The 20,898-nt window shown below is 42.2% G+C and overlaps 11 non-coding genes across 11 annotated transcripts; all 11 read left to right on the top strand.

Annotated features, from left to right (window-relative positions):
- Positions 1-829: 829 nt before the first annotated feature.
- Positions 830-948, top strand: LOC126357052 (U5 spliceosomal RNA). The gene has a single exon (XR_007566042.1). It is a non-coding gene; the product is annotated as a U5 spliceosomal RNA (small nuclear RNA).
- Positions 949-3,519: 2,571 nt separating this feature from the next.
- LOC126356858 (small nucleolar RNA U3) lies at positions 3,520-3,726 on the top strand. Its single transcript, XR_007565873.1, has one exon. It is a non-coding gene; the product is annotated as a small nucleolar RNA U3 (small nucleolar RNA).
- A 936-nt stretch (positions 3,727-4,662) lies between these two features.
- On the top strand, positions 4,663-4,781 carry LOC126357051 (U5 spliceosomal RNA). The gene has a single exon (XR_007566041.1). It is a non-coding gene; the product is annotated as a U5 spliceosomal RNA (small nuclear RNA).
- Positions 4,782-7,350: 2,569 nt separating this feature from the next.
- On the top strand, positions 7,351-7,557 carry LOC126356976 (small nucleolar RNA U3). The gene has a single exon (XR_007565977.1). It is a non-coding gene; the product is annotated as a small nucleolar RNA U3 (small nucleolar RNA).
- Positions 7,558-8,493: 936 nt separating this feature from the next.
- LOC126357050 (U5 spliceosomal RNA) lies at positions 8,494-8,612 on the top strand. The gene has a single exon (XR_007566040.1). It is a non-coding gene; the product is annotated as a U5 spliceosomal RNA (small nuclear RNA).
- Positions 8,613-11,170: 2,558 nt separating this feature from the next.
- Positions 11,171-11,377, top strand: LOC126356975 (small nucleolar RNA U3). Its single transcript, XR_007565976.1, has one exon. It is a non-coding gene; the product is annotated as a small nucleolar RNA U3 (small nucleolar RNA).
- A 936-nt stretch (positions 11,378-12,313) lies between these two features.
- LOC126357048 (U5 spliceosomal RNA) lies at positions 12,314-12,432 on the top strand. The gene has a single exon (XR_007566039.1). It is a non-coding gene; the product is annotated as a U5 spliceosomal RNA (small nuclear RNA).
- Positions 12,433-14,990: 2,558 nt separating this feature from the next.
- On the top strand, positions 14,991-15,197 carry LOC126356857 (small nucleolar RNA U3). Its single transcript, XR_007565872.1, has one exon. It is a non-coding gene; the product is annotated as a small nucleolar RNA U3 (small nucleolar RNA).
- Positions 15,198-16,133: 936 nt separating this feature from the next.
- Positions 16,134-16,252, top strand: LOC126357047 (U5 spliceosomal RNA). Its single transcript, XR_007566038.1, has one exon. It is a non-coding gene; the product is annotated as a U5 spliceosomal RNA (small nuclear RNA).
- A 2,569-nt stretch (positions 16,253-18,821) lies between these two features.
- On the top strand, positions 18,822-19,028 carry LOC126356974 (small nucleolar RNA U3). The gene has a single exon (XR_007565975.1). It is a non-coding gene; the product is annotated as a small nucleolar RNA U3 (small nucleolar RNA).
- Positions 19,029-19,964: 936 nt separating this feature from the next.
- On the top strand, positions 19,965-20,083 carry LOC126357046 (U5 spliceosomal RNA). Its single transcript, XR_007566037.1, has one exon. It is a non-coding gene; the product is annotated as a U5 spliceosomal RNA (small nuclear RNA).
- The last annotated feature ends 815 nt before the right edge of the window (positions 20,084-20,898 follow it).

Raw genomic sequence — 20,898 nt, 5'->3', positions numbered from 1 at the left:
GCGGAAGTTTCCCGAGTGGCACGGTGACGAGCCAGTTGATTTGTCCTGCTGCAAGTGCTAGGATTGGATGACAACGACGTACTTTGAGTTACAAGAATGAGTGAGCAGCACAAGCAGAGTGCAATTGATGACCATAAAAAGCTGACACACGACACAGTCTTGATAATGACCACTAATGCATGATGTACGAAACAATCAGGAGCAGCACGTTTGGCTAGAAAACATGAATTGAGTGATTTGCAAGGCACTGTTACCAGCAAGAAGGAATGCATGAAATTCGCAAATGAATAAGACTGGTTCAAATACTATCGACAGAAATTTTGTTTCTGTTGTCAGCTAGTATTAGTTGTGTGGGAGCAGGGGATATTTCCCTTGCACTACACATCTACATACACGTTGCGTCTGATGTGGCCTAGTTTCGCGTACAAAGAACTATCTAGTTGTCAGTTTTTTCAGTGAACGAGTGTGGTGGGGAGGAGAGAGATTAGTGTTAGATGCAGAGCACTGCGGGCAGTTGTGTGCCGAACGTTGTATGTCAAACGGTGGGTCGCCGACAGGAATTAGGCGTGCTGCCATCTGGCGGCAGGTGAGGTAATGAAGCAGCTTGGATGGTGACAGAAATGATGAAAATAGTTATGTAAAGAGTAATAGCGACCTCATTTGGCAGACACGTATTTCAGCGTTGGCAGTTAGTTTTGCGGTTTGTGCTTGCATAACACTGGAAGTCTGTTGACGGTAGAGAAGTGGACAAGAGGGAAAGAATTTTCCGCGTTCTCGCGCAGAAGTACTAGAGAAGCAGCCATAAGTATGGAAGTGAGTGCGTTGATCGGCACTCTGGTTTCCCTTCAAATCGAATAAATCTTTCGCCTTTTACTAAAGATTTCCGTGGAGGGGAACATTAAATGAGTCTGTAATGTATTTTTCGTAGTGCTCGGCTATTGCTGAGCCACAATCACAAGTAAAACGTAATGTAAGCAATAATGTGTGTAAATAGGAAGAGGTAGATTGTGTTGTGTGGAGTAGCGGAGCACGTTGGATCAGGTAGATGTTTTTGCTTGATTTGAAATTGTAACAGGCCATGTCGCAGTATAATGAAACAAGTACATTTGCCCTGAAATGGCGTGCAGTGTGTTAGACGATAGTGTAAAGAGAAAGAGAGCTATTTAATGTCTGAGTTGTATAAATGGCAGGAGACTAATCTGGAAATAGCATAAAGGAATTGTAATGTGAGTGGTGCTTGCGATAATGTATGGCAGGCAATATTGTGCAGAGGTGAAGGTGAATGCTTTGTATTGTGAAGAGTTGTTACATTTGTGTGTGTGTGTGAGGCACAAGAGGCATAATTGTGGAAACTCTTGGTGAACGCTTTCTATACCTCAGTGCTATATGGTTTAGTGTTTATTTGCACTTTAATTGCACAACAGCATATAAGCTGATATTTGGAAGTGAATGATGAATGATAGGCGTTGTAAGTAATACTGGTATGTGATTAGTAGATTGAGTTTTGAAACCCAAAATTATTTTTACTGCACAAGTTTGTGATTTGTGGGTATGGTGTGAGTGAGATTTGGGTTGAAGATGGTGGATAGTTGGTCAGGATGAGTATTTCAATTGTTTTCAAGAGAGTGGATAATAGTGGCACTGGATTGTTGCCATAATATGGCATTGGTTGTTTGTTCATAACAATGTACTCAGTTTTGTAGAAGATGTAGGTGGGAGGGAGACATTTGTTGAATATGACATAGATAGCTGGAAATGAATAGAGTAGCAATTTCCTGCTAGGTGTAGTTTGGGTATGATGTGATGTGCCTCAGTGAGATGTAAATCTTGAAATTGAAGGGTTGTTCCTAGGTACAGTCTTGGAAACTATGTATCTGCTGTTGACTCCAATGTTTTCAAGATTACTGGTGTACAAAATTGGCCAGACTTTGCAGTTTCTTCTTCAGTAAATCAGTGGAAGGTGGTGCAGATAATGGTAAAAATGTTCATAGTGTCCTGTGAGTTGTTGATGCTGCTTGTCTTTTTTGATTGACCCAGCCATACACAGAGGTGGTGCATACTTGGCTTGAGAAGAGTTAATGATGAAATACCAGGACAGTGCTCACAACGAAGCTCCTTCCCCTGCATTGTAGTTTCCCTCCTCAGGTATAGAGTGACATGATATTGGCAGAGGATGTGGAGATAATCACTTTGATCAGGCTGTTTGTGGTTTGAAGGCTCTTTTACCAGAATCCGTTCATAGTGATAACTGTGTTCTCTGGTGGAACATGATGAGAACATTGTGTGAAGTGCATAGAAGTAGCTATTTGAGTATGTATGAAAATGTCAGGCAACCACTGTTACTCCTAAATTTCTGTGGAATTAAGTTTTCTGTGTGTGTTTGAAAATCCCAGAGGTTCAAGTTGGCTGTTTATAAGTTGCAAGCGAAAAAGTTTTTGAGTAAACTGGGGCACTAGCATTAGTTCCCTGTTCACTGTGACAAGGAAGCTAGTATAAAAAGTAGTTTTGTGGTTTTGTTTGCAAAGAAGTGCTCATGGGATGAAAGCACTGCTTGCGATTATTCTGAGATTGATGGCGGGATTGCTAAACATCTAGAGTTTTAGTAAGGGGCTAGTCGGAGTAGTTATATAGTTGTAAAATTATTTGATATTTGATGAGAAATTTCTTTATTCATAGCACATGGGCCATCATAGTTGAAGCATAAAGATGGGCATGGTATGCGTATAATGTCCTGACAGTGATGTTCATAGAGACTTGTTGTATACTTTGATTCTTCATCTGTTTAACAGTAACATTAAGAAATGTATTAGTGGAGCAAGTAGCTGTGAAATTACTGGTGTATGACTGATAGTATGGACGTGATGCTGAATGGAAGTGTTTGTTTAGCTGTGGGTGTTTTCATAATTGCCATGTGAGGAAAAGCAATACTCGTGGTAGGCGAAAAGAGATACAGAGAGAAACACATTAATTGCGTGTAGCGTGTATCAGCAGCTGTTGGGCGGGGTATCAAGTAAGACGCAAGGTGAAACGAAAGAGGAAGTGGCCAAATATCGACAAGAGTTGGCACTGTTAGGGCGAGGTGAATACGCTATTGCGGTGCGAAAATTTTCGAAGAGAGAGGCGGTTTTAAAGAAAGCACAAGTGTCCTATGACTGCCCTCTTGTGTGTTTCTCTTTCAGTGACTATTTGGCATGTCTGCTTGCGCCATAGAATGCTACTGTATGTGCCCCAGGCCCCCATCTAGCGGCCGGAGCTGCAAGCGGTGTTTACATACAGTCTCGCCTGAGGCAATGGTCTCTGATTTCGGATGCAAAAAGCACTGGTAGCGCACAGAATAGTTGAGTGAGGAAAGGTTAGATCATGGCGGCCAAATAGGAGTAGAACTAGGTTCTTTGCAGAATGTCCGAGCTTAAGTAATTCTTCGATAAGTAAATCGCGAATGTGAAGAGTGTGTCGTATTCTCGTAGGGCGTGTTGACGGTCTCGTGGCATAAGTAGCGAGCGGTGATAGCTTGCAAGCAAGATCATACTTCACAGGATCATTTCTGTAGTATGTCTTCAACTCTCTCTAGTTCAAAGCTGGAGTAGACGCAACCACGATGATGAGTGGTAGCACTGTCCCTGAGCGTGAGGCATGCGACCGAGATTCATTGCATCTTGGTTGTAATCGATGATCGTTCACCACATTCTGAGGGATGTGGGAAGGGAGTAGCGCTTTCCGAGTGGTGGTTTTATTATAGATCAGAAGCATAAGTCATACTTTCGGTATCGTGACCCGCCGCATTGCAGAAATGTTGTGGAAGGACTTTGATTGCGACATGTCATGAAAGCCTTGCGGAAGTTTCCCGAGTGGCACGGTGACGAGCCAGTTGATTTGTCCTGCTGCAAGTGCTAGGATTGGATGACAACGACGTACTTTGAGTTACAAGAATGAGTGAGCAGCACAAGCAGAGTGCAATTGATGACCATAAAAAGCTGACACACAACACAGTCTTGATAATGACCACTAATGCATGATGTACGAAACAATCAGGAGCAGCACGTTTGGCTAGAAAACATGAATTGAGTGATTTGCAAGGCACTGTTACCAGCAAGAAGGAATGCATGAAATTCGCAAATGAATAAGACTGGTTCAAATACTATCGACAGAAATTTTGTTTCTGTTGTCAGCTAGTATTAGTTGTGTGGGAGCAGGGGATATTTCCCTTGCACTACACATCTACATACACGTTGCGTCTGATGTGGCCTAGTTTCGCGTACAAAGAACTATCTAGTTGTCAGTTTTTTCAGTGAACGAGTGTGGTGGGGAGGAGAGAGATTAGTGTTAGATGCAGAGCACTGCGGGCAGTTGTGTGCCGAACGTTGTATGTCAAACGGTGGGTCGCCGACAGGAATTAGGCGTGCTGCCATCTGGCGGCAGGTGAGGTAATGAAGCAGCTTGGATGGTGACAGAAATGATGAAAATAGTTATGTAAAGAGTAATAGCGACCTCATTTGGCAGACACGTATTTCAGCGTTGGCAGTTAGTTTTGCGGTTTGTGCTTGCATAACACTGGAAGTCTGTTGACGGTAGAGAAGTGGACAAGAGGGAAAGAATTTTCCGCGTTCTCGCGCAGAAGTACTAGAGAAGCAGCCATAAGTATGGAAGTGAGTGCGTTGATCGGCACTCTGGTTTCCCTTCAAATCGAATAAATCTTTCGCCTTTTACTAAAGATTTCCGTGGAGGGGAACATTAAATGAGTCTGTAATGTATTTTTCGTAGTGCTCGGCTATTGCTGAGCCACAATCACAAGTAAAACGTAATGTAAGCAATAATGTGTGTAAATAGGAAGAGGTAGATTGTGTTGTGTGGAGTAGCGGAGCACGTTGGATCAGGTAGATGTTTTTGCTTGATTTGAAATTGTAACAGGCCATGTCGCAGTATAATGAAACAAGTACATTTGCCCTGAAATGGCGTGCAGTGTGTTAGACGATAGTGTAAAGAGAAAGAGAGCTATTTAATGTCTGAGTTGTATAAATGGCAGGAGACTAATCTGGAAATAGCATAAAGGAATTGTAATGTGAGTGGTGCTTGCGATAATGTATGGCAGGCAATATTGTGCAGAGGTGAAGGTGAATGCTTTGTATTGTGAAGAGTTGTTACATTTGTGTGTGTGTGAGGCACAAGAGGCATAATTGTGGAAACTCTTGGTGAACGCTTTCTATACCTCAGTGCTATATGGTTTAGTGTTTATTTGCACTTTAATTGCACAACAGCATATAAGCTGATATTTGGAAGTGAATGATGAATGATAGGCGTTGTAAGTAATACTGGTATGTGATTAGTAGATTGAGTTTTGAAACCCAAAATTATTTTTACTGCACAAGTTTGTGATTTGTGGGTATGGTGTGAGTGAGATTTGGGTTGAAGATGGTGGATAGTTGGTCAGGATGAGTATTTCAATTGTTTTCAAGAGAGTGGATAATAGTGGCACTGGATTGTTGCCATAATATGGCATTGGTTGTTTGTTCATAACAATGTACTCAGTTTTGTAGAAGATGTAGGTGGGAGGGAGACATTTGTTGAATATGACATAGATAGCTGGAAATGAATAGAGTAGCAATTTCCTGCTAGGTGTAGTTTGGGTATGATGTGATGTGCCTCAGTGAGATGTAAATCTTGAAATTGAAGGGTTGTTCCTAGGTACAGTCTTGGAAACTATGTATCTGCTGTTGACTCCAATGTTTTCAAGATTACTGGTGTACAAAATTGGCCAGACTTTGCAGTTTCTTCTTCAGTAAATCAGTGGAAGGTGGTGCAGATAATGGTAAAAATGTTCATAGTGTCCTGTGAGTTGTTGATGCTGCTTGTCTTTTTTGATTGACCCAGCCATACACAGAGGTGGTGCATACTTGGCTTGAGAAGAGTTAATGATGAAATACCAGGACAGTGCTCACAACGAAGCTCCTTCCCCTGCATTGTAGTTTCCCTCCTCAGGTATAGAGTGACATGATATTGGCAGAGGATGTGGAGATAATCACTTTGATCAGGCTGTTTGTGGTTTGAAGGCTCTTTTACCAGAATCCGTTCATAGTGATAACTGTGTTCTCTGGTGGAACATGATGAGAACATTGTGTGAAGTGCATAGAAGTAGCTATTTGAGTATGTATGAAAATGTCAGGCAACCACTGTTACTCCTAAATTTCTGTGGAATTAAGTTTTCTGTGTGTGTTTGAAAATCCCAGAGGTTCAAGTTGGCTGTTTATATGTTGCAAGCGAAAAAGTTTTTGAGTAAACTGGGGCACTAGCATTAGTTCCCTGTTCACTGTGACAAGGAAGCTAGTATAAAAAGTAGTTTTGTGGTTTTGTTTGCAAAGAAGTGCTCATGGGATGAAAGCACTGCTTGCGATTATTCTGAGATTGATGGCGGGATTGCTAAACATCTAGAGTTTTAGTAAGGGGCTAGTCGGAGTAGTTATATAGTTGTAAAATTATTTGATATTTGATGAGAAATTTCTTTATTCATAGCACATGGGCCATCATAGTTGAAGCATAAAGATGGGCATGGTATGCGTATAATGTCCTGACAGTGATGTTCATAGAGACTTGTTGTATACTTTGATTCTTCATCTGTTTAACAGTAACATTAAGAAATGTATTAGTGGAGCAAGTAGCTGTGAAATTACTGGTGTATGACTGATAGTATGGACGTGATGCTGAATGGAAGTGTTTGTTTAGCTGTGGGTGTTTTCATAATTGCCATGTGAGGAAAAGCAATACTCGTGGTAGGCGAAAAGAGATACAGAGAGAAACACATTAATTGCGTGTAGCGTGTATCAGCAGCTGTTGGGCGGGGTATCAAGTAAGACGCAAGGTGAAACGAAAGAGGAAGTGGCCAAATATCGACAAGAGTTGGCACTGTTAGGGCGAGGTGAATACGCTATTGCGGTGCGAAAATTTTCGAAGAGAGAGGCGGTTTTAAAGAAAGCACAAGTGTCCTATGACTGCCCTCTTGTGTGTTTCTCTTTCAGTGACTATTTGGCATGTCTGCTTGCGCCATAGAATGCTACTGTATGTGCCCCAGGCCCCCATCTAGCGGCCGGAGCTGCAAGCGGTGTTTACATACAGTCTCGCCTGAGGCAATGGTCTCTGATTTCGGATGCAAAAAGCACTGGTAGCGCACAGAATAGTTGAGTGAGGAAAGGTTAGATCATGGCGGCCAAATAGGAGTAGAACTAGGTTCTTTGCAGAATGTCCGAGCTTAAGTAATTCTTCGATAAGTAAATCGCGAATGTGAAGAGTGTGTCGTATTCTCGTAGGGCGTGTTGACGGTCTCGTGGCATAAGTAGCGAGCGGTGATAGCTTGCAAGCAAGATCATACTTCACAGGATCATTTCTGTAGTATGTCTTCAACTCTCTCTAGTTCAAAGCTGGAGTAGACGCAACCACGATGATGAGTGGTAGCACTGTCCCTGAGCGTGAGGCATGCGACCGAGATTCATTGCATCTTGGTTGTAATCGATGATCGTTCACCACATTCTGAGGGATGTGGGAAGGGAGTAGCGCTTTTCGAGTGGTGGTTTTATTATAGATCAGAAGCATAAGTCATACTTTCGGTATCGTGACCCGCCGCGTTGCAGAAATGTTGTGGAAGGACTTTGATTGCGACATGTCATGAAAGCCTTGCGGAAGTTTCCCGAGTGGCACGGTGACGAGCCAGTTGATTTGTCCTGCTGCAAGTGCTAGGATTGGATGACAACGACGTACTTTGAGTTACAAGAATGAGTGAGCAGCACAAGCAGAGTGCAATTGATGACCATAAAAAGCTGACACACAACACAGTCTTGATAATGACCACTAATGCATGATGTACGAAACAATCAGGAGCAGCACGTTTGGCTAGAAAACATGAATTGAGTGATTTGCAAGGCACTGTTACCAGCAAGAAGGAATGCATGAAATTCGCAAATGAATAAGACTGGTTCAAATACTATCGACAGAAATTTTGTTTCTGTTGTCAGCTAGTATTAGTTGTGTGGGAGCAGGGGATATTTCCCTTGCACTACACATCTACATACACGTTGCGTCTGATGTGGCCTAGTTTCGCGTACAAAGAACTATCTAGTTGTCAGTTTTTTCAGTGAACGAGTGTGGTGGGGAGGAGAGAGATTAGTGTTAGATGCAGAGCACTGCGGGCAGTTGTGTGCCGAACGTTGTATGTCAAACGGTGGGTCGCCGACAGGAATTAGGCGTGCTGCCATCTGGCGGCAGGTGAGGTAATGAAGCAGCTTGGATGGTGACAGAAATGATGAAAATAGTTATGTAAAGAGTAATAGCGACCTCATTTGGCAGACACGTATTTCAGCGTTGGCAGTTAGTTTTGCGGTTTGTGCTTGCATAACACTGGAAGTCTGTTGACGGTAGAGAAGTGGACAAGAGGGAAAGAATTTTCCGCGTTCTCGCGCAGAAGTACTAGAGAAGCAGCCATAAGTATGGAAGTGAGTGCGTTGATCGGCACTCTGGTTTCCCTTCAAATCGAATAAATCTTTCGCCTTTTACTAAAGATTTCCGTGGAGGGGAACATTAAATGAGTCTGTAATGTATTTTTCGTAGTGCTCGGCTATTGCTGAGCCACAATCACAAGTAAAACGTAATGTAAGCAATAATGTGCGTAAATAGGAAGAGGTAGATTGTGTTGTGTGGAGTAGCGGAGCACGTTGGATCAGGTAGATGTTTTTGCTTGATTTGAAATTGTAACAGGCCATGTCGCAGTATAATGAAACAAGTACATTTGCCCTGAAATGGCGTGCAGTGTGTTAGACGATAGTGTAAAGAGAAAGAGAGCTATTTAATGTCTGAGTTGTATAAATGGCAGGAGACTAATCTGGAAATAGCATAAAGGAATTGTAATGTGAGTGGTGCTTGCGATAATGTATGGCAGGCAATATTGTGCAGAGGTGAAGGTGAATGCTTTGTATTGTGAAGAGTTGTTACATTTGTGTGTGTGTGAGGCACAAGAGGCATAATTGTGGAAACTCTTGGTGAACGCTTTCTATACCTCAGTGCTATATGGTTTAGTGTTTAATTGCACAACAGCATATAAGCTGATATTTGGAAGTGAATGATGAATGATAGGCGTTGTAAGTAATACTGGTATGTGATTAGTAGATTGAGTTTTGAAACCCAAAATTATTTTTACTGCACAAGTTTGTGATTTGTGGGTATGGTGTGAGTGAGATTTGGGTTGAAGATGGTGGATAGTTGGTCAGGATGAGTATTTCAATTGTTTTCAAGAGAGTGGATAATAGTGGCACTGGATTGTTGCCATAATATGGCATTGGTTGTTTGTTCATAACAATGTACTCAGTTTTGTAGAAGATGTAGGTGGGAGGGAGACATTTGTTGAATATGACATAGATAGCTGGAAATGAATAGAGTAGCAATTTCCTGCTAGGTGTAGTTTGGGTATGATGTGATGTGCCTCAGTGAGATGTAAATCTTGAAATTGAAGGGTTGTTCCTAGGTACAGTCTTGGAAACTATGTATCTGCTGTTGACTCCAATGTTTTCAAGATTACTGGTGTACAAAATTGGCCAGACTTTGCAGTTTCTTCTTCAGTAAATCAGTGGAAGGTGGTGCAGATAATGGTAAAAATGTTCATAGTGTCCTGTGAGTTGTTGATGCTGCTTGTCTTTTTTGATTGACCCAGCCATACACAGAGGTGGTGCATACTTGGCTTGAGAAGAGTTAATGATGAAATACCAGGACAGTGCTCACAACGAAGCTCCTTCCCCTGCATTGTAGTTTCCCTCCTCAGGTATAGAGTGACATGATATTGGCAGAGGATGTGGAGATAATCACTTTGATCAGGCTGTTTGTGGTTTGAAGGCTCTTTTACCAGAATCCGTTCATAGTGATAACTGTGTTCTCTGGTGGAACATGATGAGAACATTGTGTGAAGTGCATAGAAGTAGCTATTTGAGTATGTATGAAAATGTCAGGCAACCACTGTTACTCCTAAATTTCTGTGGAATTAAGTTTTCTGTGTGTGTTTGAAAATCCCAGAGGTTCAAGTTGGCTGTTTATATGTTGCAAGCGAAAAAGTTTTTGAGTAAACTGGGGCACTAGCATTAGTTCCCTGTTCACTGTGACAAGGAAGCTAGTATAAAAAGTAGTTTTGTGGTTTTGTTTGCAAAGAAGTGCTCATGGGATGAAAGCACTGCTTGCGATTATTCTGAGATTGATGGCGGGATTGCTAAACATCTAGAGTTTTAGTAAGGGGCTAGTCGGAGTAGTTATATAGTTGTAAAATTATTTGATATTTGATGAGAAATTTCTTTATTCATAGCACATGGGCCATCATAGTTGAAGCATAAAGATGGGCATGGTATGCGTATAATGTCCTGACAGTGATGTTCATAGAGACTTGTTGTATACTTTGATTCTTCATCTGTTTAACAGTAACATTAAGAAATGTATTAGTGGAGCAAGTAGCTGTGAAATTACTGGTGTATGACTGATAGTATGGACGTGATGCTGAATGGAAGTGTTTGTTTAGCTGTGGGTGTTTTCATAATTGCCATGTGAGGAAAAGCAATACTCGTGGTAGGCGAAAAGAGATACAGAGAGAAACACATTAATTGCGTGTAGCGTGTATCAGCAGCTGTTGGGCGGGGTATCAAGTAAGACGCAAGGTGAAACGAAAGAGGAAGTGGCCAAATATCGACAAGAGTTGGCACTGTTAGGGCGAGGTGAATACGCTATTGCGGTGCGAAAATTTTCGAAGAGAGAGGCGGTTTTAAAGAAAGCACAAGTGTCCTATGACTGCCCTCTTGTGTGTTTCTCTTTCAGTGACTATTTGGCATGTCTGCTTGCGCCATAGAATGCTACTGTATGTGCCCCAGGCCCCCATCTAGCGGCCGGAGCTGCAAGCGGTGTTTACATACAGTCTCGCCTGAGGCAATGGTCTCTGATTTCGGATGCAAAAAGCACTGGTAGCGCACAGAATAGTTGAGTGAGGAAAGGTTAGATCATGGCGGCCAAATAGGAGTAGAACTAGGTTCTTTGCAGAATGTCCGAGCTTAAGTAATTCTTCGATAAGTAAATCGCGAATGTGAAGAGTGTGTCGTATTCTCGTAGGGCGTGTTGACGGTCTCGTGGCATAAGTAGCGAGCGGTGATAGCTTGCAAGCAAGATCATACTTCACAGGATCATTTCTGTAGTATGTCTTCAACTCTCTCTAGTTCAAAGCTGGAGTAGACGCAACCACGATGATGAGTGGTAGCACTGTCCCTGAGCGTGAGGCATGCGACCGAGATTCATTGCATCTTGGTTGTAATCGATGATCGTTCACCACATTCTGAGGGATGTGGGAAGGGAGTAGCGCTTTTCGAGTGGTGGTTTTATTATAGATCAGAAGCATAAGTCATACTTTCGGTATCGTGACCCGCCGCGTTGCAGAAATGTTGTGGAAGGACTTTGATTGCGACATGTCATGAAAGCCTTGCGGAAGTTTCCCGAGTGGCACGGTGACGAGCCAGTTGATTTGTCCTGCTGCAAGTGCTAGGATTGGATGACAACGACGTACTTTGAGTTACAAGAATGAGTGAGCAGCACAAGCAGAGTGCAATTGATGACCATAAAAAGCTGACACACAACACAGTCTTGATAATGACCACTAATGCATGATGTACGAAACAATCAGGAGCAGCACGTTTGGCTAGAAAACATGAATTGAGTGATTTGCAAGGCACTGTTACCAGCAAGAAGGAATGCATGAAATTCGCAAATGAATAAGACTGGTTCAAATACTATCGACAGAAATTTTGTTTCTGTTGTCAGCTAGTATTAGTTGTGTGGGAGCAGGGGATATTTCCCTTGCACTACACATCTACATACACGTTGCGTCTGATGTGGCCTAGTTTCGCGTACAAAGAACTATCTAGTTGTCAGTTTTTTCAGTGAACGAGTGTGGTGGGGAGGAGAGAGATTAGTGTTAGATGCAGAGCACTGCGGGCAGTTGTGTGCCGAACGTTGTATGTCAAACGGTGGGTCGCCGACAGGAATTAGGCGTGCTGCCATCTGGCGGCAGGTGAGGTAATGAAGCAGCTTGGATGGTGACAGAAATGATGAAAATAGTTATGTAAAGAGTAATAGCGACCTCATTTGGCAGACACGTATTTCAGCGTTGGCAGTTAGTTTTGCGGTTTGTGCTTGCATAACACTGGAAGTCTGTTGACGGTAGAGAAGTGGACAAGAGGGAAAGAATTTTCCGCGTTCTCGCGCAGAAGTACTAGAGAAGCAGCCATAAGTATGGAAGTGAGTGCGTTGATCGGCACTCTGGTTTCCCTTCAAATCGAATAAATCTTTCGCCTTTTACTAAAGATTTCCGTGGAGGGGAACATTAAATGAGTCTGTAATGTATTTTTCGTAGTGCTCGGCTATTGCTGAGCCACAATCACAAGTAAAACGTAATGTAAGCAATAATGTGCGTAAATAGGAAGAGGTAGATTGTGTTGTGTGGAGTAGCGGAGCACGTTGGATCAGGTAGATGTTTTTGCTTGATTTGAAATTGTAACAGGCCATGTCGCAGTATAATGAAACAAGTACATTTGCCCTGAAATGGCGTGCAGTGTGTTAGACGATAGTGTAAAGAGAAAGAGAGCTATTTAATGTCTGAGTTGTATAAATGGCAGGAGACTAATCTGGAAATAGCATAAAGGAATTGTAATGTGAGTGGTGCTTGCGATAATGTATGGCAGGCAATATTGTGCAGAGGTGAAGGTGAATGCTTTGTATTGTGAAGAGTTGTTACATTTGTGTTTGTGTGAGGCACAAGAGGCATAATTGTGGAAACTCTTGGTGAACGCTTTCTATACCTCAGTGCTATATGGTTTAGTGTTTAATTGCACAACAGCATATAAGCTGATATTTGGAAGTGAATGATGAATGATAGGCGTTGTAAGTAATACTGGTATGTGATTAGTAGATTGAGTTTTGAAACCCAAAATTATTTTTACTGCACAAGTTTGTGATTTGTGGGTATGGTGTGAGTGAGATTTGGGTTGAAGATGGTGGATAGTTGGTCAGGATGAGTATTTCAATTGTTTTCAAGAGAGTGGATAATAGTGGCACTGGATTGTTGCCATAATATGGCATTGGTTGTTTGTTCATAACAATGTACTCAGTTTTGTAGAAGATGTAGGTGGGAGGGAGACATTTGTTGAATATGACATAGATAGCTGGAAATGAATAGAGTAGCAATTTCCTGCTAGGTGTAGTTTGGGTATGATGTGATGTGCCTCAGTGAGATGTAAATCTTGAAATTGAAGGGTTGTTCCTAGGTACAGTCTTGGAAACTATGTATCTGCTGTTGACTCCAATGTTTTCAAGATTACTGGTGTACAAAATTGGCCAGACTTTGCAGTTTCTTCTTCAGTAAATCAGTGGAAGGTGGTGCAGATAATGGTAAAAATGTTCATAGTGTCCTGTGAGTTGTTGATGCTGCTTGTCTTTTTTGATTGACCCAGCCATACACAGAGGTGGTGCATACTTGGCTTGAGAAGAGTTAATGATGAAATACCAGGACAGTGCTCACAACGAAGCTCCTTCCCCTGCATTGTAGTTTCCCTCCTCAGGTATAGAGTGACATGATATTGGCAGAGGATGTGGAGATAATCACTTTGATCAGGCTGTTTGTGGTTTGAAGGCTCTTTTACCAGAATCCGTTCATAGTGATAACTGTGTTCTCTGGTGGAACATGATGAGAACATTGTGTGAAGTGCATAGAAGTAGCTATTTGAGTATGTATGAAAATGTCAGGCAACCACTGTTACTCCTAAATTTCTGTGGAATTAAGTTTTCTGTGTGTGTTTGAAAATCCCAGAGGTTCAAGTTGGCTGTTTATATGTTGCAAGCGAAAAAGTTTTTGAGTAAACTGGGGCACTAGCATTAGTTCCCTGTTCACTGTGACAAGGAAGCTAGTATAAAAAGTAGTTTTGTGGTTTTGTTTGCAAAGAAGTGCTCATGGGATGAAAGCACTGCTTGCGATTATTCTGAGATTGATGGCGGGATTGCTAAACATCTAGAGTTTTAGTAAGGGGCTAGTCGGAGTAGTTATATAGTTGTAAAATTATTTGATATTTGATGAGAAATTTCTTTATTCATAGCACATGGGCCATCATAGTTGAAGCATAAAGATGGGCATGGTATGCGTATAATGTCCTGACAGTGATGTTCATAGAGACTTGTTGTATACTTTGATTCTTCATCTGTTTAACAGTAACATTAAGAAATGTATTAGTGGAGCAAGTAGCTGTGAAATTACTGGTGTATGACTGATAGTATGGACGTGATGCTGAATGGAAGTGTTTGTTTAGCTGTGGGTGTTTTCATAATTGCCATGTGAGGAAAAGCAATACTCGTGGTAGGCGAAAAGAGATACAGAGAGAAACACATTAATTGCGTGTAGCGTGTATCAGCAGCTGTTGGGCGGGGTATCAAGTAAGACGCAAGGTGAAACGAAAGAGGAAGTGGCCAAATATCGACAAGAGTTGGCACTGTTAGGGCGAGGTGAATACGCTATTGCGGTGCGAAAATTTTCGAAGAGAGAGGCGGTTTTAAAGAAAGCACAAGTGTCCTATGACTGCCCTCTTGTGTGTTTCTCTTTCAGTGACTATTTGGCATGTCTGCTTGCGCCATAGAATGCTACTGTATGTGCCCCAGGCCCCCATCTAGCGGCCGGAGCTGCAAGCGGTGTTTACATACAGTCTCGCCTGAGGCAATGGTCTCTGATTTCGGATGCAAAAAGCACTGGTAGCGCACAGAATAGTTGAGTGAGGAAAGGTTAGATCATGGCGGCCAAATAGGAGTAGAACTAGGTTCTTTGCAGAATGTCCGAGCTTAAGTAATTCTTCGATAAGTAAATCGCGAATGTGAAGAGTGTGTCGTATTCTCGTAGGGCGTGTTGACGGTCTCGTGGCATAAGTAGCGAGCGGTGATAGCTTGCAAGCAAGATCATACTTCACAGGATCATTTCTGTAGTATGTCTTCAACTCTCTCTAGTTCAAAGCTGGAGTAGACGCAACCACGATGATGAGTGGTAGCACTGTCCCTGAGCGTGAGGCATGCGACCGAGATTCATTGCATCTTGGTTGTAATCGATGATCGTTCACCACATTCTGAGGGATGTGGGAAGGGAGTAGCGCTTTCCGAGTGGTGGTTTTATTATAGATCAGAAGCATAAGTCATACTTTCGGTATCGTGACCCGCCGCATTGCAGAAATGTTGTGGAAGGACTTTGATTGCGACATGTCATGAAAGCCTTGCGGAAGTTTCCCGAGTGGCACGGTGACGAGCCAGTTGATTTGTCCTGCTGCAAGTGCTAGGATTGGATGACAACGACGTACTTTGAGTTACAAGAATGAGTGAGCAGCACAAGCAGAGTGCAATTGATGACCATAAAAAGCTGACACACAACACAGTCTTGATAATGACCACTAATGCATGATGTACGAAACAATCAGGAGCAGCACGTTTGGCTAGAAAACATGAATTGAGTGATTTGCAAGGCACTGTTACCAGCAAGAAGGAATGCATGAAATTCGCAAATGAATAAGACTGGTTCAAATACTATCGACAGAAATTTTGTTTCTGTTGTCAGCTAGTATTAGTTGTGTGGGAGCAGGGGATATTTCCCTTGCACTACACATCTACATACACGTTGCGTCTGATGTGGCCTAGTTTCGCGTACAAAGAACTATCTAGTTGTCAGTTTTTTCAGTGAACGAGTGTGGTGGGGAGGAGAGAGATTAGTGTTAGATGCAGAGCACTGCGGGCAGTTGTGTGCCGAACGTTGTATGTCAAACGGTGGGTCGCCGACAGGAATTAGGCGTGCTGCCATCTGGCGGCAGGTGAGGTAATGAAGCAGCTTGGATGGTGACAGAAATGATGAAAATAGTTATGTAAAGAGTAATAGCGACCTCATTTGGCAGACACGTATTTCAGCGTTGGCAGTTAGTTTTGCGGTTTGTGCTTGCATAACACTGGAAGTCTGTTGACGGTAGAGAAGTGGACAAGAGGGAAAGAATTTTCCGCGTTCTCGCGCAGAAGTACTAGAGAAGCAGCCATAAGTATGGAAGTGAGTGCGTTGATCGGCACTCTGGTTTCCCTTCAAATCGAATAAATCTTTCGCCTTTTACTAAAGATTTCCGTGGAGGGGAACATTAAATGAGTCTGTAATGTATTTTTCGTAGTGCTCGGCTATTGCTGAGCCACAATCACAAGTAAAACGTAATGTAAGCAATAATGTGTGTAAATAGGAAGAGGTAGATTGTGTTGTGTGGAGTAGCGGAGCACGTTGGATCAGGTAGATGTTTTTGCTTGATTTGAAATTGTAACAGGCCATGTCGCAGTATAATGAAACAAGTACATTTGCCCTGAAATGGCGTGCAGTGTGTTAGACGATAGTGTAAAGAGAAAGAGAGCTATTTAATGTCTGAGTTGTATAAATGGCAGGAGACTAATCTGGAAATAGCATAAAGGAATTGTAATGTGAGTGGTGCTTGCGATAATGTATGGCAGGCAATATTGTGCAGAGGTGAAGGTGAATGCTTTGTATTGTGAAGAGTTGTTACATTTGTGTGTGTGTGAGGCACAAGAGGCATAATTGTGGAAACTCTTGGTGAACGCTTTCTATACCTCAGTGCTATATGGTTTAGTGTTTATTTGCACTTTAATTGCACAACAGCATATAAGCTGATATTTGGAAGTGAATGATGAATGATAGGCGTTGTAAGTAATACTGGTATGTGATTAGTAGATTGAGTTTTGAAACCCAAAATTATTTTTACTGCACAAGTTTGTGATTTGTGGGTATGGTGTGAGTGAGATTTGGGTTGAAGATGGTGGATAGTTGGTCAGGATGAGTATTTCAATTGTTTTCAAGAGAGTGGATAATAGTGGCACTGGATTGTTGCCATAATATGGCATTGGTTGTTTGTTCATAACAATGTACTCAGTTTTGTAGAAGATGTAGGTGGGAGGGAGACATTTGTTGAATATGACATAGATAGCTGGAAATGAATAGAGTAGCAATTTCCTGCTAGGTGTAGTTTGGGTATGATGTGATGTGCCTCAGTGAGATGTAAATCTTGAAATTGAAGGGTTGTTCCTAGGTACAGTCTTGGAAACTATGTATCTGCTGTTGACTCCAATGTTTTCAAGATTACTGGTGTACAAAATTGGCCAGACTTTGCAGTTTCTTCTTCAGTAAATCAGTGGAAGGTGGTGCAGATAATGGTAAAAATGTTCATAGTGTCCTGTGAGTTGTTGATGCTGCTTGTCTTTTTTGATTGACCCAGCCATACACAGAGGTGGTGCATACTTGGCTTGAGAAGAGTTAATGATGAAATACCAGGACAGTGCTCACAACGAAGCTCCTTCCCCTGCATTGTAGTTTCCCTCCTCAGGTATAGAGTGACATGATATTGGCAGAGGATGTGGAGATAATCACTTTGATCAGGCTGTTTGTGGTTTGAAGGCTCTTTTACCAGAATCCGTTCATAGTGATAACTGTGTTCTCTGGTGGAACATGATGAGAACATTGTGTGAAGTGCATAGAAGTAGCTATTTGAGTATGTATGAAAATGTCAGGCAACCACTGTTACTCCTAAATTTCTGTGGAATTAAGTTTTCTGTGTGTGTTTGAAAATCCCAGAGGTTCAAGTTGGCTGTTTATATGTTGCAAGCGAAAAAGTTTTTGAGTAAACTGGGGCACTAGCATTAGTTCCCTGTTCACTGTGACAAGGAAGCTAGTATAAAAAGTAGTTTTGTGGTTTTGTTTGCAAAGAAGTGCTCATGGGATGAAAGCACTGCTTGCGATTATTCTGAGATTGATGGCGGGATTGCTAAACATCTAGAGTTTTAGTAAGGGGCTAGTCGGAGTAGTTATATAGTTGTAAAATTATTTGATATTTGATGAGAAATTTCTTTATTCATAGCACATGGGCCATCATAGTTGAAGCATAAAGATGGGCATGGTATGCGTATAATGTCCTGACAGTGATGTTCATAGAGACTTGTTGTATACTTTGATTCTTCATCTGTTTAACAGTAACATTAAGAAATGTATTAGTGGAGCAAGTAGCTGTGAAATTACTGGTGTATGACTGATAGTATGGACGTGATGCTGAATGGAAGTGTTTGTTTAGCTGTGGGTGTTTTCATAATTGCCATGTGAGGAAAAGCAATACTCGTGGTAGGCGAAAAGAGATACAGAGAGAAACACATTAATTGCGTGTAGCGTGTATCAGCAGCTGTTGGGCGGGGTATCAAGTAAGACGCAAGGTGAAACGAAAGAGGAAGTGGCCAAATATCGACAAGAGTTGGCACTGTTAGGGCGAGGTGAATACGCTATTGCGGTGCGAAAATTTTCGAAGAGAGAGGCGGTTTTAAAGAAAGCACAAGTGTCCTATGACTGCCCTCTTGTGTGTTTCTCTTTCAGTGACTATTTGGCATGTCTGCTTGCGCCATAGAATGCTACTGTATGTGCCCCAGGCCCCCATCTAGCGGCCGGAGCTGCAAGCGGTGTTTACATACAGTCTCGCCTGAGGCAATGGTCTCTGATTTCGGGTGCAAAAAGCACTGGTAGCGCACAGAATAGTTGAGTGAGGAAAGGTTAGATCATGGCGGCCAAATAGGAGTAGAACTAGGTTCTTTGCAGAATGTCCGAGCTTAAGTAATTCTTCGATAAGTAAATCGCGAATGTGAAGAGTGTGTCGTATTCTCGTAGGGCGTGTTGACGGTCTCGTGGCATAAGTAGCGAGCGGTGATAGCTTGCAAGCAAGATCATACTTCACAGGATCATTTCTGTAGTATGTCTTCAACTCTCTCTAGTTCAAAGCTGGAGTAGACGCAACCACGATGATGAGTGGTAGCACTGTCCCTGAGCGTGAGGCATGCGACCGAGATTCATTGCATCTTGGTTGTAATCGATGATCGTTCACCACATTCTGAGGGATGTGGGAAGGGAGTAGCGCTTTTCGAGTGGTGGTTTTATTATAGATCAGAAGCATAAGTCATACTTTCGGTATCGTGACCCGCCGCGTTGCAGAAATGTTGTGGAAGGACTTTGATTGCGACATGTCATGAAAGCCTTGCGGAAGTTTCCCGAGTGGCACGGTGACGAGCCAGTTGATTTGTCCTGCTGCAAGTGCTAGGATTGGATGACAACGACGTACTTTGAGTTACAAGAATGAGTGAGCAGCACAAGCAGAGTGCAATTGATGACCATAAAAAGCTGACACACAACACAGTCTTGATAATGACCACTAATGCATGATGTACGAAACAATCAGGAGCAGCACGTTTGGCTAGAAAACATGAATTGAGTGATTTGCAAGGCACTGTTACCAGCAAGAAGGAATGCATGAAATTCGCAAATGAATAAGACTGGTTCAAATACTATCGACAGAAATTTTGTTTCTGTTGTCAGCTAGTATTAGTTGTGTGGGAGCAGGGGATATTTCCCTTGCACTACACATCTACATACACGTTGCGTCTGATGTGGCCTAGTTTCGCGTACAAAGAACTATCTAGTTGTCAGTTTTTTCAGTGAACGAGTGTGGTGGGGAGGAGAGAGATTAGTGTTAGATGCAGAGCACTGCGGGCAGTTGTGTGCCGAACGTTGTATGTCAAACGGTGGGTCGCAGACAGGAATTAGGCGTGCTGCCATCTGGCGGCAGGTGAGGTAATGAAGCAGCTTGGATGGTGACAGAAATGATGAAAATAGTTATGTAAAGAGTAATAGCGACCTCATTTGGCAGACACGTATTTCAGCGTTGGCAGTTAGTTTTGCGGTTTGTGCTTGCATAACACTGGAAGTCTGTTGACGGTAGAGAAGTGGACAAGAGGGAAAGAATTTTCCGCGTTCTCGCACAGAAGTACTAGAGAAGCAGCCATAAGTATGGAAGTGAGTGCGTTGATCGGCACTCTGGTTTCCCTTCAAATCGAATAAATCTTTCGCCTTTTACTAAAGATTTCCGTGGAGGGGAACATTAAATGAGTCTGTAATGTATTTTTCGTAGTGCTCGGCTATTGCTGAGCCACAATCACAAGTAAAACGTAATGTAAGCAATAATGTGCGTAAATAGGAAGAGGTAGATTGTGTTGTGTGGAGTAGCGGAGCACGTTGGATCAGGTAGATGTTTTTGCTTGATTTGAAATTGTAACAGGCCATGTCGCAGTATAATGAAACAAGTACATTTGCCCTGAAATGGCGTGCAGTGTGTTAGACGATAGTGTAAAGAGAAAGAGAGCTATTTAATGTCTGAGTTGTATAAATGGCAGGAGACTAATCTGGAAATAGCATAAAGGAATTGTAATGTGAGTGGTGCTTGCGATAATGTATGGCAGGCAATATTGTGCAGAGGTGAAGGTGAATGCTTTGTATTGTGAAGAGTTGTTACATTTGTGTGTGTGTGAGGCACAAGAGGCATAATTGTGGAAACTCTTGGTGAACGCTTTCTATACCTCAGTGCTATATGGTTTAGTGTTTAATTGCACAACAGCATATAAGCTGATATTTGGAAGTGAATGATGAATGATAGGCGTTGTAAGTAATACTGGTATGTGATTAGTAGATTGAGTTTTGAAACCCAAAATTATTTTTACTGCACAAGTTTGTGATTTGTGGGTATGGTGTGAGTGAGATTTGGGTTGAAGATGGTGGATAGTTGGTCAGGATGAGTATTTCAATTGTTTTCAAGAGAGTGGATAATAGTGGCACTGGATTGTTGCCATAATATGGCATTGGTTGTTTGTTCATAACAATGTACTCAGTTTTGTAGAAGATGTAGGTGGGAGGGAGACATTTGTTGAATATGACATAGATAGCTGGAAATGAATAGAGTAGCAATTTCC

The sequence above is a fragment of the Schistocerca gregaria genome, chromosome 3 (genome assembly GCF_023897955.1).
Source record: "Schistocerca gregaria isolate iqSchGreg1 chromosome 3, iqSchGreg1.2, whole genome shotgun sequence".
Lineage (NCBI taxonomy): Eukaryota > Metazoa > Arthropoda > Insecta > Orthoptera > Acrididae > Schistocerca > Schistocerca gregaria.
Note: the sequence above shows the minus strand (reverse complement) of the source record. Positions and strands in the feature narration are given on the sequence as shown.